At 46.3% G+C, this 15,495-nt stretch overlaps 1 long non-coding RNA gene across 1 annotated transcript; it reads left to right on the top strand.

Moving 5' to 3' along the window:
• The first annotated feature begins 7,677 nt into the window (after positions 1–7,677).
• LOC125168742 (uncharacterized) lies at positions 7,678–9,908 on the top strand. The gene is made up of 3 exons (XR_007153283.1): positions 7,678–7,783; positions 8,864–8,950; positions 9,601–9,908. It is a non-coding gene; the product is annotated as an uncharacterized LOC125168742 (long non-coding RNA).
• Positions 9,909–15,495: the final 5,587 nt, after the last annotated feature.

The raw sequence follows: 15,495 nt of genomic DNA, 5'->3' as shown, positions 1-15,495 counted from the left end.
AGATCTGGCCAGAAATTGATGTCAGAGGAGTAAGCAGGGGAACACATGTTATGTCTTCTTCATCTTTGGATTTCATGCTGTATGATTTAGTGTGGAATAGGTGTAAAACCAATTTTTCACAATCTTTAACTCAGTGGCCTACACTATCATAATAAAATAACATAAAACCTCTGATTTCTCCCTCATACTAGCAACATTTCAAGTGTCCCATAACAGTTGGAATTTCTGGATGTGACATTTAGAGAGGCAAAGTGTAATGCAGATGTAGAAATGATAGTATGAAAGTGATTTTGTTAGTTTCTTTGTCTCATGGGAAAGTTTGAAAGTGTGATCCATGTCTTCTTGAAGGGCTCTGCCTCCACTGAGCCCAGTGAACATTTGAGAATGGAACAGAAAGTTCAGGCAGTTGCTATATGACCCTCAGAAACCTCAACTTGAGTAGGACTGCTGGGCAAACCCCTCTTGCTAAGGACAAGATTTCTCATATTTGTCTTCTTACAGGTTTTTGTCTGGAGAGCATAGCGAACTCCAGCAGTGAAGAGGAAGACTCTGCAGGTAGGGAACAGCACTCAGTTAGGAGCAGTGGGAGAGGTCTTCAGGAACAGTGGGGGTGCACCTGCTGCTCCAGAGACCAAGGAAGCTGGCCAGGAAACCAGAGGGAAAGCTAAATAGGTGTAGAAGTCTGATGTGTTCTTCTCCTAGTTGATGGACATACTATAAATTAAATTGTGTCCATGGGCATTGAGGGAGCTGTGTTTGTAATAAACGTTTCTTACTTTGCTATTTTAAAACATCTTTCCCATCAAATCATCACTCCCCTCCCTTTGCCACAGCAAAATGTCAAAGCTTGGACTGTTTGGTTAGCACCTTTCAGGAAGTGTGCATGAGGGATTAGGGTCTTTCTTGTCATTGACCTACAATACACATGAGCTGAGAACGAAATACCCCTCTCCCAGATATGAAAACCAGTTCCAGCTTGAGCCAGGAGGTAGATGAGAGGTAAACCCTCTCTGAGGTAACCTACAGGAGTTATAGCAAATCTTTACGTTTCTGTCCTGTTTGCTCTACCAAAATTACCTCCCCCTGAGCTGGATAAATCCCAGAAGATTTCCTCTGTGGTCATTACATATGCTTCCATGTCCCTTAGCTCATTCCAGCCTTCCCACAACTGTGGAATTTGATGTATGAATGTGCTTCCCTGAGAAAGAGCCCTGAGAAGCTTCCCTGGAGACCCTCCATTTCCAGCATGTGTTCTAGAGGCCTGTGTGAAGGGCATGCTGGGCCTGCTTCCCATACTTGCTGTCACAGCCCTGTTGCCTGTCACATGGCACTAGCTAGGCATAGGACAGAGCTTCTGGGAAGCCAGACCATGGGGTCAATATCCCTCTCTGAACCCAATTTTTCTGCCTCACAGCACCAGTTCTATCTCCATATACCGTGGTCATGGCCTCTATGTGACCATTCCTTAGTCCAGCCCAGGGAACAAGCCCTCCATTGTTTCCCTTGAGGACTAGTGAGATCCCTAGGGGTTACTGTGTGTTTGTGTGGCTCTGCTGTGGGACACTTTCCAGTGTCTCACATAGAGATTCTGGAGAATTTGACTCACTACTGTCTTCTCATTTCCACTCATTCTCTGAAATGGTTAAGGAAAATGTTGAGGTTGTTTTTGGCTAAAGCGTGTCCCAAGGAAGGTCATCTCAGTGACAAAACAGACACTGGATATGTTCATATTGTCAGTGCTCTCCCTTTCGGTACCTGGCAACACAGACACATGACAGGTGCTTCCCCAAACAGGAGAGATCAAGCATTGATTGAGTAGTACCAGGAAATCATCTATCTTTCCTCATATTTGAGAACAGTATGACTGTAGAGGTTTGCAGAAGAATGGAAATGGAATATATCTGGAAAGGGAGGAGGAAGGGGGACATGGAATATGAGTGGCAAGGAGGGAACAAAGCAAAGTCCTGCACAGCCATGGGAACAGTGACCACCTGGAGGATGGGCGGGATGACACAGGCTTCATTCCTGGTCATGGAGAGAAACTGAGATGGTACAATTGAGTGTTAGATACGAGACCCACTCCTCCCCTGAAGTGGTCAAGGGCCTGAGGTCTGGAGGACTCAGAACTAAAGACCCATCACCCTTTAGCCAGGATCCATCATTCCAAGAGCAGAGGACCACAGGTTCTCACCTCCACTAACTCTCCACTGCCCTTTTCAACAGCCACCCAAACATCATTGATGCCCTGTCCAAAGGAAGGCAACTCCAAGGATGGCAAGGATTCAGAAGAAAGGAGCAACGTGGTGCCTGTAATTCATCTCCTCCTCCATGTCTTGCACAAACTCTCTTCTGCCATCCATAAGCAGCTCTTTGGAGCCCTCCCCATTCAATTCTTTTATAATTACCATGCTAATATACCTGGTCTCATACAGGCACTGATGCCTTGCATATGCAGCTTGTATGCAACCTCTCTGCAGAATCTCTCAGTCCCTTTCTTAGTGTCCCTCTGGACACTTAGTGTCACCCTGGTGCTGAAGCATGAAGTCTGGAGAAAATGGCCGAGGAGGGAGTGGGTCTGGGACTCAGCAGGGCTGAGCCCAAATTTTTGGAGCTGCCTCAGGAAGTGGGGATCTATCTGGGTGATGTCTCTGTGTGCTTCCTCCCTAGATGGACCTGGTCATGCTGGATTCTGCTCTTCCTTTCAGTTCCCAAGAAGCACCCCTTCGCCATATTTAGGATTAAAAGCAAGGGAAGCAGGTTTGCAGTCACCAGAGGAGCAAATGCATATGTGGTAAGGAAACCTGGGCACGTGTTCTCCATCTCTGCATAGCTTACATGTCAATTCAGGAAAACCATCCAAAACCTGGGATGCTGCCCAGGCTTGTGACCACAAAGAGGAGATAAGAATAATGCCATAATCCCTGTAGGCACCGAAGGATATCCTGAGCACATTCCCCAAGGAACCTTAATCTAGTCTATACAAGGCCCTGAAGTGCTGGGCTGTCATTCCACCAGCAGCTTCTGAACCTGGAAGGAGTGCTGTGGATGCCAGTAAGGGACCCTGGAGGGAGGAATCCAAGAGGCATATGCACTGTATTCTATGAGAAGAGAGCCCCAGGAGTTGATCATCATCTCACCCTGCAGGATGCAGCCCTGTCCTCCCAACCTGCTCAAGTCAACCAAGAGCTTCCCCAGAACATCACTAGTGGGCATGAGACATTGGGCAGTTTTTGATCACCCCCTTCAAACATCCAGGAGCTTAGGGAACATGACAGAGTTCCCGAGGTTCATGCAAGCAGGACAGCTCAACTCGCCTAGCTGTGCGTCTCTGGGAGCACTTAGTAGATGCAGTTTCAATGGGGAGGGGGCTTGTAGGATTCCTACCTGATTGGGAGATTCCAATGTCCATGGGTCCCCTGAATCTCCAATGATGCCATGAGTGATGCGGGGTCACCTCAGGTACCACTTCCCAGTATGAGTTTCAGGTTCTGTAGATGCTGCCTCATGTGTAGTCAAGTCAATCAGGGAAGTCCACACTGTCTGTTACCCACACACTCATGTCCTGCAGTCAGTGTGTAAAGTCACATCCATGTGAAGCAGGAGCACATATCACCACCATGTATACCTAGACACTCAAATGTGACAGGGTCCACAACAGAGCAGAGCATGTTGAGAGCTCTCAGAGTGTGAATAGGACAGGAAAGCAGTAGAAGAACCCAGCAGTCAAAAATGTAGGGCAATCAGGGATGGGGCCCTGGTGACACTGGATTGTAGCCTTCATTCAGCCCTGGGACAACCATGGAAGGGTCTCTTCCTTCATGCCAGCCATGAGTTCTACAGGGAAACTTCCACCCCAAGACTTCAAAAGGCATGTTCCAAAATAAGCCCTAGACCTGTTGTCAGATCTGCCCCAAACATCCTGCCACACGATCTCGTGCAGCTGCACCTGATGTTTTCCTGAAGCTGCAAAAGAAAAAAGCTGAACCATGTCCACGATGCTCCAGATGACGCAGAAGATGTAACAGAAAGTGAAGCAGGAGTGCCCTCGAACCCCAGCAACAGCTTCAGTGGTGGCCCAGAAGAAGAACCAGACGAAGATAATACCTAACTAATATTGGAAAAGAAACAATGCTGGAGCAACTCCTCCCCTGTACCTGACACTTTCAGGCCATACAAACAAAATATGTTTGGGGTTGCAATGAGCAAAGAAGACTGTGATTTCTGGGGACAAGGGGACCCGGCAAGATGGCCACCACACCCTGGGTGGGTTTCCAGGCATCACTGATGACTGAGACTATGAGGAGGAAGCAGCACTCCAGACCATCAATAGAGCACTGTGGGGTGAGTGTGTGCCCATCTTGAAGTGTGGGGCTGAGCAACTCCAGGGTTTCCCCCTGCCTGGTGTAGGGCTGCTCCTGCTCCTACTGTCCCTCCAGCCCCCAGCGGGAATGCACACAGGAGAGATGCAGGAAAATTCAAGTCTGCCAGGGTCAATGGCCACCCTGGAATCCACTTCAGGGGCAACCTGGCTGTATCCTTTGTGTCAAAGGACACCAGGCTCAACTGGACCCCTCTCCTCCCTGACATATCTGCTTCCAGACATCTCTTGACATTCACTGTCCTCAGTCTGTTGTACCCATATGGCCCTTGCTGACTTCCAAATATAAAGCCAAGCCAGCAAGTCTTGGGAAGCACCACACAGGTAGCTTTTGTTGATTCATCACCTATTACTTCTCCCTTGGGCACAGGCACCAGCACCCAGCAAGACTTGGGAAGCACCACACAGGTAGCTTTTGTTGATTCATCACCTATTACTTCTCCCTTGGGCACAGGCACCAGCACCCAGCAAGTCTTTGCTGCCACCCAGCTAGGTTTCCCTCTGGCACAGTCCCTGGACCGCTTCAAACCTAGCAGTGTTTATAATTCAAGTTAAACACTCAAGAAATGCTGTCTGTTCTTATTTTAACTATGATCGATGTTACTGCCAAAAATCATGCACTAAAAACAAGGGTACTTGCATTCAAACCTAAATCTTTCTAGATCCAAATGAAAAGACATAGAACCACAAACATGTTTCAAATAAAGTGGGCCATGTTCTTTCCTTCAATCTTCTTGTCTTCATTTGCTAAATACCAGGCATGTTCCTTGCCACTGCAAAACAGAATAAATAAGGTAATTCTGTTTAGGGGATTATAGGCTAGCAGAGTAAGGTAAGTTGTATTATTTGTCCCCATGTTATTCACCTTCTCTTCCCGGTCATGGCTCTCCCTGTGGACCACATTCACATTTCTTTCCAAATGGGCTTGGCTGTATGACTTGCTTTAGCCAATGGAATTTGAATGGCCTTGTTGCAAACTAAGAGGTTAAATGGCCAGAACTCAGACCCAAGTGTCAACACAAACTGGTTGTGAGGTCTTAGGTCAGAAATGCTCTTTGCAGAAATATCTGTGTGCAGACATTCTGCTTCCATTTTCCTTTCTACCAGAATGGCACCCACCTCAGCATCTGGTCTTGAGTTCTAGAGGAGTCAATGTGTGTGACAAATGTTGACTAGAATCGCCATGTTGTGCAGTATGCCAGCACCCTGTAGTTCATGCCACTGTCTAAGAGCCATGGAGACCTTACCCACCACCAGGGAATGCAGTGAGTGGTGTGGAACTTTGGTGACCACGATCCTGAAGTATGCATCACAATCACCAAAATGCTCTTCTTTTGCATTTAATTAAAACTGATAGACATACTGAAGCTCATGCTAGCTCCACTCCAGGAGGTGACCCACACACCAGCCCAGGTTTCCTTCTATGTCCTCCTGGGGTCAGCATGTGTGGTGACCTGTCTCCTTTGAAAATGTGGCCTAGAAGGCAAAATCTTCCAGGAAGCCCTGAATGTGGACAAAGTACTCTGAAGTTCAAAGATCTAAACTGCCCCTGACACTGCCTGTCTGGAGGACCTCTCCTGTCCTGCCTGTCTGGAGGCACTGCCTGTCTGGAGGACCTCCGCCTGTCTGGAGGACCTCTCCTTAGGCTGGAAGAGCTCAGCCTATGACTCCTCTGTTCCTCTGGCCTGGGTCTCCCTCCTTGCTCCCAGCTCCCTCCTCATGTACGGCATGTTCAAGGAGACATGGTGCTCTGGCAAGGTCTTTCAATCTCATCTTTCAGATACACCAAACTAAAATCAGATTTTTCATGCTATGGTTCCCCCACACACACACATACACACATGTGAGGGAATTATTTAGCTCAAACTCTTTCTTGAAGAGTTATTTATCACTGTCCCTGCCTATATTAAAAGCATTTGTGTAAACATGAGTTTTCCACCCAAATTTCTCAAAGCTTTATCTATGGCTTTCATTCGAAGGACAGGTTCCCAGATGAGGGTCTTTCCCTTGTCCTTAGTCATGGCAGCCTTTACTCACTCAAGAGAAAATTCCCAAAAAGAAAATGGCTCCCTAAGTGCTATGTTACCAGGACATCAGACTGAAGTTGGCCCCAAACCTGTATGCCATGGATCCACCAGCACCTGAGCACAGTGACCCAATATGTGTACTGCACTTGATGGCTGAAAGCACCAACTGGGTCTTGGAATCCAGCCATGAATCACTGACATGTGGGAGTAAACCCCCCACAGAGGGATCAAAGCAACCTCTACCTTCACAGGCATCCCTATACCTGACCCTCTGCTGGAGGGGGAATTTGTGCTTGGGTAATAGCCTCAAATTCCTCATGTCTAGGTAGAGATGCCCCACATTTCTCAGTTTGGGTTGTTCTTCCTGCTCTGTGTCCTGACCTTCCATGTGTCTTACAGAGTCACAAGATGTGTTAGGGTGGAAGGGTCCCTGGGGCCAGTTTGTCACTTTATGGTAATGGTGCACCACTTGGGGGCCAAGAACATATTCATAGCCAGGGCTCACAGGAGGCAGTGGGAGTTTCTGAGGTCCTGATCCTCACTGCCCAAACTTCTTGGCACACATTCTTGGAAGGCAGCATGGAGCAGTGTGCGTGAGGACTGGTAGCAGACTCTTTCAGCCAGATCCCAGGAACCAGGCAGTGGTGATGAGCTGCATAGACAGAGGAGGGCTCTGGGAACAGCAAAGGAAAGCCTGAGGCTGGACCCCCACTATAAATATAGGTCGGTCGAGGAGGGTGGGGGCAGGATAGGCAGCTGGCCTTGCTGTATGGAAAGCCAGCTGCCTATCTACAGGGGCAAAGAGGTGCAGGTGGCTCAACCTATGGAACGGAAGATTCCCTTTGCTGAGCAGGGTGTATGGTGTGAAAATTATGGAATTAGAGAAAGGAGTAGGGCTGGATCCATGGCTCTCTGAGGGCATGTTGGGGGCTCCACTGTGCTATGTAGTCAGGAGCCATTGGCATGGTAGGGGAATGGAACCCGGTCTCTGCACTGGGAGCCTTGGGTGCCTTGATTTGTTAATGTCCTTACCCCCCTAATGTAACCACAACACCTCTTGGCAAACACCAAGGCCCTCAGAATGGTCTCACTCCTGTGTCCAATCACCAGGAAGCTCTCATCATGGTCTCACTCCTGTGTCCAATCAACAAGCGGCTCTCAGTGTAGTCTTGCTCACATGCCCAATCACCAGGAGCCTCACATATTTGTCTTAGGTGTCCAATCACCAGGGAGCTGTCACTCTGCTCTCCTCCCCTCATCCCGGAGGGGCCATCTTGGATCCTGCAGTTGAGGGACAGCACAGAACAGCATCGTGACCTTCCTCTCTCAGCACAGAGCTTCACTCCCTGTCCCCTGTGGCCCAGACTTCCTGTGCAAGGTGAGAAACTGGTGGTGAGGTCACTGACCTAAGGTTCATAGGCAGTGGGGGATGTGGTGTAAATAGGGCTGGACCTGCCCTGCGTTGGTGTTTCCTGTGTCATAAGTCAGGCTATTAGTCCTCAGAAGAGGTCAACGCACCTGCAGTTGTGTCTCATTTTAGGAGGTGGGGGTGCAGGTGCACCAAAGTTGGGGTGTGCATATTTGCAACAGGTTGTTAAAGGACATTTCCATAGTAACAAAATTAAAAAAGTTAAAGATTTAGGGCAGATTATAGCCCCACTTCTGAGTTCTGAAGGCAACCCCAGCGGAAATTTCTAGATGTTGGTCTGGAAGCATCACATTGTCCCACATCAGCCTGCATGGCTTTGGGAAAAGGGCACTTTAGTCCTCAGTGATTCCAAGTCAGAAACTAGGAGAAAATTGCAAACATGGGTTTGGAGAGTTGCTGCCAGACACCAGAAGAGCCTGGAAGGATCCAGCCCTCGTACAGTTTACAGTGAACAGGTTTAGAATCTAACATCCACACAACTGTGTGATGAATCTTCATTGTTCTCTTAAATTAATCACCCCATGTATATGCTAATGGTCTCCAACATCACTTTGTCATGACTTGAGTTCAATTTTCTGTGATTCCCGTCCTGCATGTGGGGACTGAGGACCATGGTGCTGTTTCCACTCATCCACTGCCTGTTTCTGTCAATTGAGGGTTTTCTTTACAAAAACTGCAGGAAGCTCTGTGCACAGAAAACTCTATTTGCAACTACTCGGGTCGTGCTAAATGCTGAAATCATAAATACAAAAACTAAATTATTCCCCTTACTTCCAACTATGGTTCAAGTGAGACTAAATTGTTTGCAAAGCAAGTGTACTTTCATGATTCTCAGCCTGGTTCTTTACATAAGTGCAGCAAGGATAGGCCTCAATCATGTAGGCTGTTTTCAACCCACTTTGCTGGAACTTATATGCAATATCAGATTAATTTCTAATAGCTCCTCAAGGGCAGAGGCCAAGCCATATACTTGCCACCAGACATTGCCTGCAGTCCCCACTGATTGGGGTTAACTCTTTTTTTCTCGAGGTCTCCGAAATATCCTGAGGTACTGGCACTTTCCCAGAGTGGACCCTTCACTCACCTGAAGTGACTGATGGGAACCTTGCAAGCAAGGTATCTGGCTGCTGTTTCCTGGGGCTTCATTCCTTCAAGCTGTCTGGTCACAACTGAGAGGGAGAGAGAGAGTGTGTGAACAGGGGAGGGACAGAGAGACACAATCCCATGCAGGTTCTGTGCTGTCCCCACACAGGACTCAATCTCACAGACCCTGAAATCATGACCTGAGCCAAAATCAAGAGTCGTACACTTAACAGACTTGGCCACCTGAGCACCCCTCAGTTTACTGCGATTCATGAATATTATGTTGGTATTATTTTGGTATTTCCTCCGCAATGTCTAGTAAAGATTTACTAGCTATCCTTCTTTTTTTAAGTGGGGTGGCTAATGTGTCTTAGTGGTTGTTTGAGAATTGATAACTTGAGTCATTAATCTGTCACCCGTTGCCATCAAATACTATTTCCCCACATACATATGTTACTTCATTGTATGAACAATACACTCAGAACAATCAACTTCCATTTTCCCTTTCTGACCTTTGTGCCATTGTTGTCCTATATTTTTCTTGACGCTTCCTACAGACTCAACAGTGTATTGCTTTTATATTTCTTTAAACTGTCTAGTATTTGTAAAGGAAAATTTTAAGTTAGATAATGAAAGTCTGATATTTTTCCAATTACTATTTCTTCCCTTTTCATTCCTCCTAGATACCAGTGCCCATCTGGTACTGTTTTCTGTTGCCCTGAAGAAGTCCCATTGACATTTCTCATAGTGAAAGTCTATTCGCAGACATTCTCAGTGTTGATATTCCATAAATGGATTTAGTTTTCTTCCTTCATTTAAGGAAATTTTTCTAGGTGTGGAATTCAAGGTTGGCACTGGCAGACTTTAAAGATGCCATTCAACGTTATTGGTTTGCATTTTCTTCTAATAAAGAGTTGTCATCCCACTTACCATTTTCCCCATGTGTATCATGTTTTTTCTGACCATTTTCAGATTTTGTCTTTTGCAGTTATGTCCACAATTTCATTATTACAGGTCACTGTCTGATTTTGTGTTTGTTTTCTGCTTGGCACTCACAGAAACTCTTGCATGGGTGGTTTTATGGTTTTTATACATTTTGGACATTTAAGCCATTACTCTTGTGCCCCATCCTTTCTGGTGTTGTCCTATGAGTCACTGATGGTCTTTACATTGATTTCCCATCTCCTTGTTTCTCTGGGCTTCTTGCATAGTTCTTATTGCTGTACATTTAAGCACTCAGTTTTTTTTTTTTTTTGTCTTCACCATGCCATCATTCATGTTTTAATATTTATTTATTTTTGAAAGGGAAATAGAGCACAAGTTGGGGAGGAGAAGAAAGAGAAGGAAACACAGAATCTGAAGCAGGTTGCGGACTCTGAGCTGTCACCACAGAGCGCAACACGGGGCTCGAACTCACAAACCATGAGATCATGGCCTGGGCTGAAGTCAGACGCTCAACCTTGTGAGCCACCCAGGCACCCCTTATCCAATTCTTAAAGCCCATTTGGTGTAGTTTTTCATTTCACATATCCTATTTTCAGCTCTCGAAATTTTATTTGATTCTTCTTTAGGAATTCCCTTTCTCCCACATCACATGTACGTTTTTCATTAGTTCCTGATCATATTGCTAATTTCTCTTTTCACTTTGTCACCTCTTATTTGGGAGTCTTTTGCTGTGAACTGTTTATTATCCTAGTCTTGAGTCCCATTTCCCTGCTTACTTAGACATTGAGTAGTTTTTTATTGGAGGCTGGACATGAGACAGTGACAACATTGAACCTCTGGATTATGTTATCCCCTTCTTATGAGTGCTGAATGCCATTTTGGCAATTAGTTAATAATTTCTCACTCAGCTTAATCTTCTCTATGTTTAATATTTTCTTTATGGTAAGAAGTACAACACCTAATTTCTACCATTTTCTAACTTATTTCCAAGCTCAGATGGATGTGTTGAGTTTAGCATTTGCTATAGAACCATGTTGTTAGTCTTCCCACTGATGGGCCTTGTACATGTCATGACGAACAGGCTTCCTCCCTGAAGAAATCTCAGGTGGCAACAATTCTGATTCTGGACCACAGCTATGGCCTGGAAACTCTTGAGGCCACAGGGGTAGGGGCTAGGGGTAGGTTAGGACCTGAGAGGGGGCAGGGGATGAAGCAGTAGCAGTGAAGGGCTTTCCCTGAGGGCTGAGTGGAGGGTGATTTATAGTACACAGGTGAGCATTAGGAGCTGGCTTCAAGGAGCAGCAAACTCTGGGAGCCAGGTAGAGTTTTGGGCTGAAGATATCCTTCTATAGGCACAAGCCTCAGGGTGGAAATGTCATGGTGAACATCAGGATTTCTTGCTAAGTGATTCTGTGCCAGTAAAATTACCCAAGACCCAAATAACTACTCTCCTCACACCTGCTTGGTGTACTACCTTAGGGCCAGAGGCATGGCTAGGGTTATGGTTTGGTTCCCCATAGTGGCAGGTGGTGAAACACAAACAGGGCAGTGATCTCCCCTTTGGGAATGATTGAGGGCATATGTGAGAGTGCGGGTTATGCTTAGGATTTGGCTTCATGGGTTGGCGGAACATGTGGGACAGGCTTATGCTTTAACTCTGGATCCTTTCCTGAAGTTCCATCCTGGACATGAAGATGTCATGGTGCTTGGCTGCATCCCTCCCTTATGGATGTCATGCCACTAAAGGGTTTCAAGTCCATTCTTTCTTCAGAGCTAGGATGGGGAACCCCTAAGACCAGAACCAAGTTTAGGGTTAGGGTTAGATCCCTGGAGGAGACAAGGTCAGAACCAACATCAGGGCTGTGTTCCCCACAGAGGGTTGTGTTGAGCAGAAGGGACAAGGTGAGTGTCAGACTGAGGATTTTGGATAGGGCGCTGGCCAAGTGTGTGGATGAGGTGTACGATTTGGTTCCAACTTCCATTTTGTTCTGTATACCCATCATTGCCTTGGAAGTGGCATGGGGAACTTTTGGGCTTCTAACTGAATCATTGTATGCCTGGCATGGGACCTGAATCTGTTGTTTTCTGAGACCTACTAGGAGGGCCTCCTGAGGCCAAGAACCATGGGTAGGGTTAGGATCAAGTCACTGGAAGACATAGCATCTGAAACAACAGTCATGCAATGACCTGCCCAGAGGACTGAGTTGAGGGTGCGTGTTAGTGTTCTAGTCAGGCTTATCATTTGGCTCCAGGGTTTCACCAAGTGACTCAGAGAGGCCAAGGTCTGGGCTCATGATGTGTGTCTGCAGGCCCATATGGTCTTGTACTTGTGATGACAAAATCTGGCTTCCTCCCTGAAGAAGTCTCAGGTGGCCATGAACAGCGGTTCTGTTCCTGGCCCACAGTTGGCGTGTGATGCTCATAGAATCCAGATCCATGGCTAGCCATTCATTTAGGTAGTAGGAAGGGGCAGGGGATGAGCCAATAGCAGTGCAGGCTCCCCTCAGAGGCCTGAATGGTGGGTGCTTATTAGAGCATGAGTGAGGCTTAGGATCTGGCTTCAAGGGCAGACTGACTGTGTGGGCCAGGTGGAGGTTTGAGTTCAGGATCTCCTTCTGTCAGCACAAGCCTCATGTGGAAATGTCTTGGCTTACATGTGGCTTTCTCTCTCAGCGATTCTGCACCAGTCAAGTGCCCCAAGTCACTTCTCTGCTCACACCTGCTTGGTGGACAACATCAGAGCCAGAGGCATTGAAAGGACAGGGTTCAGGTCCCCAGGGTGGCATGGGATGAACCGCAAGCAGTGCAGTGATCTCCTCCATGGGAATGGTTGAGAGCACATGTCAGCGTGTTGATCAGACTTGGGTTTGGCTTCAGGGATTGGCTGAAAATGTGAGACAGACTTCAGCTGTAGCTGGGATCCCTTTCTGGAGTTCCATCCCAGACATGAAAATGTCATGGTGATCTGCCACATTCTTCCCTGATGAATGTCATGCCGGTCAAGGGTCTCAAACCCATTATTTCTCCAGAGCTAAGACAGGAGAACCCTAAGACCACAGCCAAGGTTACAGTTAGGTTTATGTCCCTGGAGGAGACAAAGTCAGAACCAACATCAGGCCGTGTTTCCCCCAGAGGGCTTTGTTGAGTGCAAGGGCCAGGGTGAGTGTCAGGTTTAGGGGTTCAGCTAGGGGGCTGGCCAAGTGTGTGGGTGAGGTATAGGATTGGGTTCAGAATACCCTCTGTAGTCCCATCATTACCTTGGAATTGGCATCGGCAACTTCTGGGCTTCTCACTGAATCATGTATGCCTGGAATGGGCCCCGATTCTGTTTTTGGCTTAGACCTAGTAGGTGGGCCTCTGGAGGGCAAGAACCATTGGTAAGGTTAGGGTCAAGGCACTGAAGGACACAGACTCTGAAACAACAGCCATGCATATTGATCCCTTTGCTATGTAGAAACATTTTGTTGTGATTTAATCCAAAATAATCCATTTTTTTCTTTTGATACTCTTGCCTCAGGAGACATATCTAGTAAGAAGTTGTTATAACAAATGTCAAAGAGGTTACTGCTTCTGTTCTCCTCGAAGATGTTGAGGGTTTCAGGTCTCAATTCATTTTAAATTTACTCTTTTCTATAATGTAACAAAGTGATCCAGTTTCCTTCTTGTACATGTTGCTTTCCAGTTTTCCAATACTAGTTGTTGAAGAGACTATCTTTTTCCCAATGTTTGTTTTTTCTTGATTTCTCCAAGAATAATTGACCATATAATTGTGGGTTTATTTTTTGGTTTTCTTTCTGTTTCACTGATCTGTGTGTCTGTTTTCATCATGGCACCGTATTGTATTATTTATGTCACATTTGTAATGTAACGTGAAGTCTGGAATTGTGATGCCTCCAGTTTTTCTTTTTCAAGATTCCATTTGGTATTCTTGGTCTACTGGGGCTCTATACACATTTTAATATTGTTTGCTTTAGTTCTGTGAAAAGTGTTAGTGGTATTTTGATAGGGATTGCATTAAATTTGTGGATTGCTTTGGGTAATAGAGACATTTTAATATTTGTTCTTCACATCCATGAATATTGAATGTCTTCCCCTGTCTTTATGTAATCTTAAACTTCTTTCATGAATATTTTAGAGTTTTCAGAGTATAAGTCTGTCACCCCTTTGGCCTGGTTTATTCTTAAGCATTTTATCATTTCTGGTGCAATTGCAAGTGGCATTGTTTTCTTAGATTTTCTTTCTTCTATTTCATTAGTAGTGTATTGAAAAGCAACAGGTTTCTGCACATTCATTTTATATCTTGAAATTTATTGAAGCCATTTATCAATTCTACTTTCTGGTAGACTTTTTAGGGTTTTCTCTATAGAGTATCATGTCATCTGAAAATAGTGAAAGTTTTACTTTTTGATTACCAATTTGGATGCCTTTTCTTTATTTTGGTTGCATAATTGCTATCTCTGTGACATCCAGTAAATCATAGGGCACTTGAGTGCCCAAAACACCAGACTTACCAGGAGCACACATGCTAAACCCCTCCAACCAAGGTTGACACTGGACATATGTCACATTCGTACAGTACAGTGACCAGGAGCCTTAGTACAATAAGCACTGTAACCCAGATCTTCACCAGGCAAAAGAATCCCCAAGACACTGGGCCAAGTAGCAGCCCTCCAATGCAACAGAGTAAAGGACACCAGGCCTCTTTGGAGCCCCGAGACCATGAAATTTCCAACCCAGCTGGGCACTATTAAATGAGGACCCTGGACACCAGGCTGAGGGAAAGTCCTCTGAACAAGAAACCTCTGAACCAGAAAAGCACAAGTCAGTAAAGTCCACAGAACACAAGGCTTGGGAGGAGCCTCCAAACCATAAGCCCTCCAACCCAGATGGACACTGGCAAAGGAGACCTCTGGACTTGATGAGTAGTTCTCTAACTAGGTGCTCTCTAGACCAGTAGAAAACAGTGCAATTGGGTCCTCAAAACGCAAGACCAACAGTAGCCTCCAGCCCACAAATCCTTGTACCCAGCTTGGCTCTTGGCAAAGGAGTCATCTGGACACTGTGCTGACAGGGATCCCTGAGCTCATGAGCCCTCCAAACAAGCAGAGCACAGCATCATTGAGTTCCCATCACACTGGGCCCACCAGAAGCCCTCAGGCCACAAGCCTACCAAAGGAATTGAACACTGGACACAAGAATCCCCTGGATACCAGTCTGACCAGGACCTCTCCTATCACAAGGCCTCCAGCTGAGCAGAGCACAAGACAATCAGGTCCCCAGAACACCAAGATTGCCAGCTGCCCATTAACACCCCCAACCAAGCTTGGCACTAGGCTTGAGTCCCTCAGACATTAGGTCTACATGAACCCTTACATGACAAGCCTACTAGCCAAGCTCAGCACTGGGTAAATATATTATTTGGACAATGGACTGATAAGGAGCCTTAAGAACAGAAGCCTTCCAACCCAACTCTGCACCAGGAAAAGGAGTCACATAGTGGGGAAGCCTTCTAATTAAGCAGAGAACAGGGCAACCAAGTCCACAGAACACGAGGCCCACTGAAAGCCCTGAGGCCATGACACCTCTAACCCAGTTAAACACAGGGAAAAGGAGTCCCCAGACATTGGGCTGAG

This window comes from Prionailurus viverrinus, chromosome A1, assembly GCF_022837055.1.
Source record: "Prionailurus viverrinus isolate Anna chromosome A1, UM_Priviv_1.0, whole genome shotgun sequence".
Lineage (NCBI taxonomy): Eukaryota > Metazoa > Chordata > Mammalia > Carnivora > Felidae > Prionailurus > Prionailurus viverrinus.
This window is presented reverse-complemented; position numbering and strand designations above follow the sequence as displayed.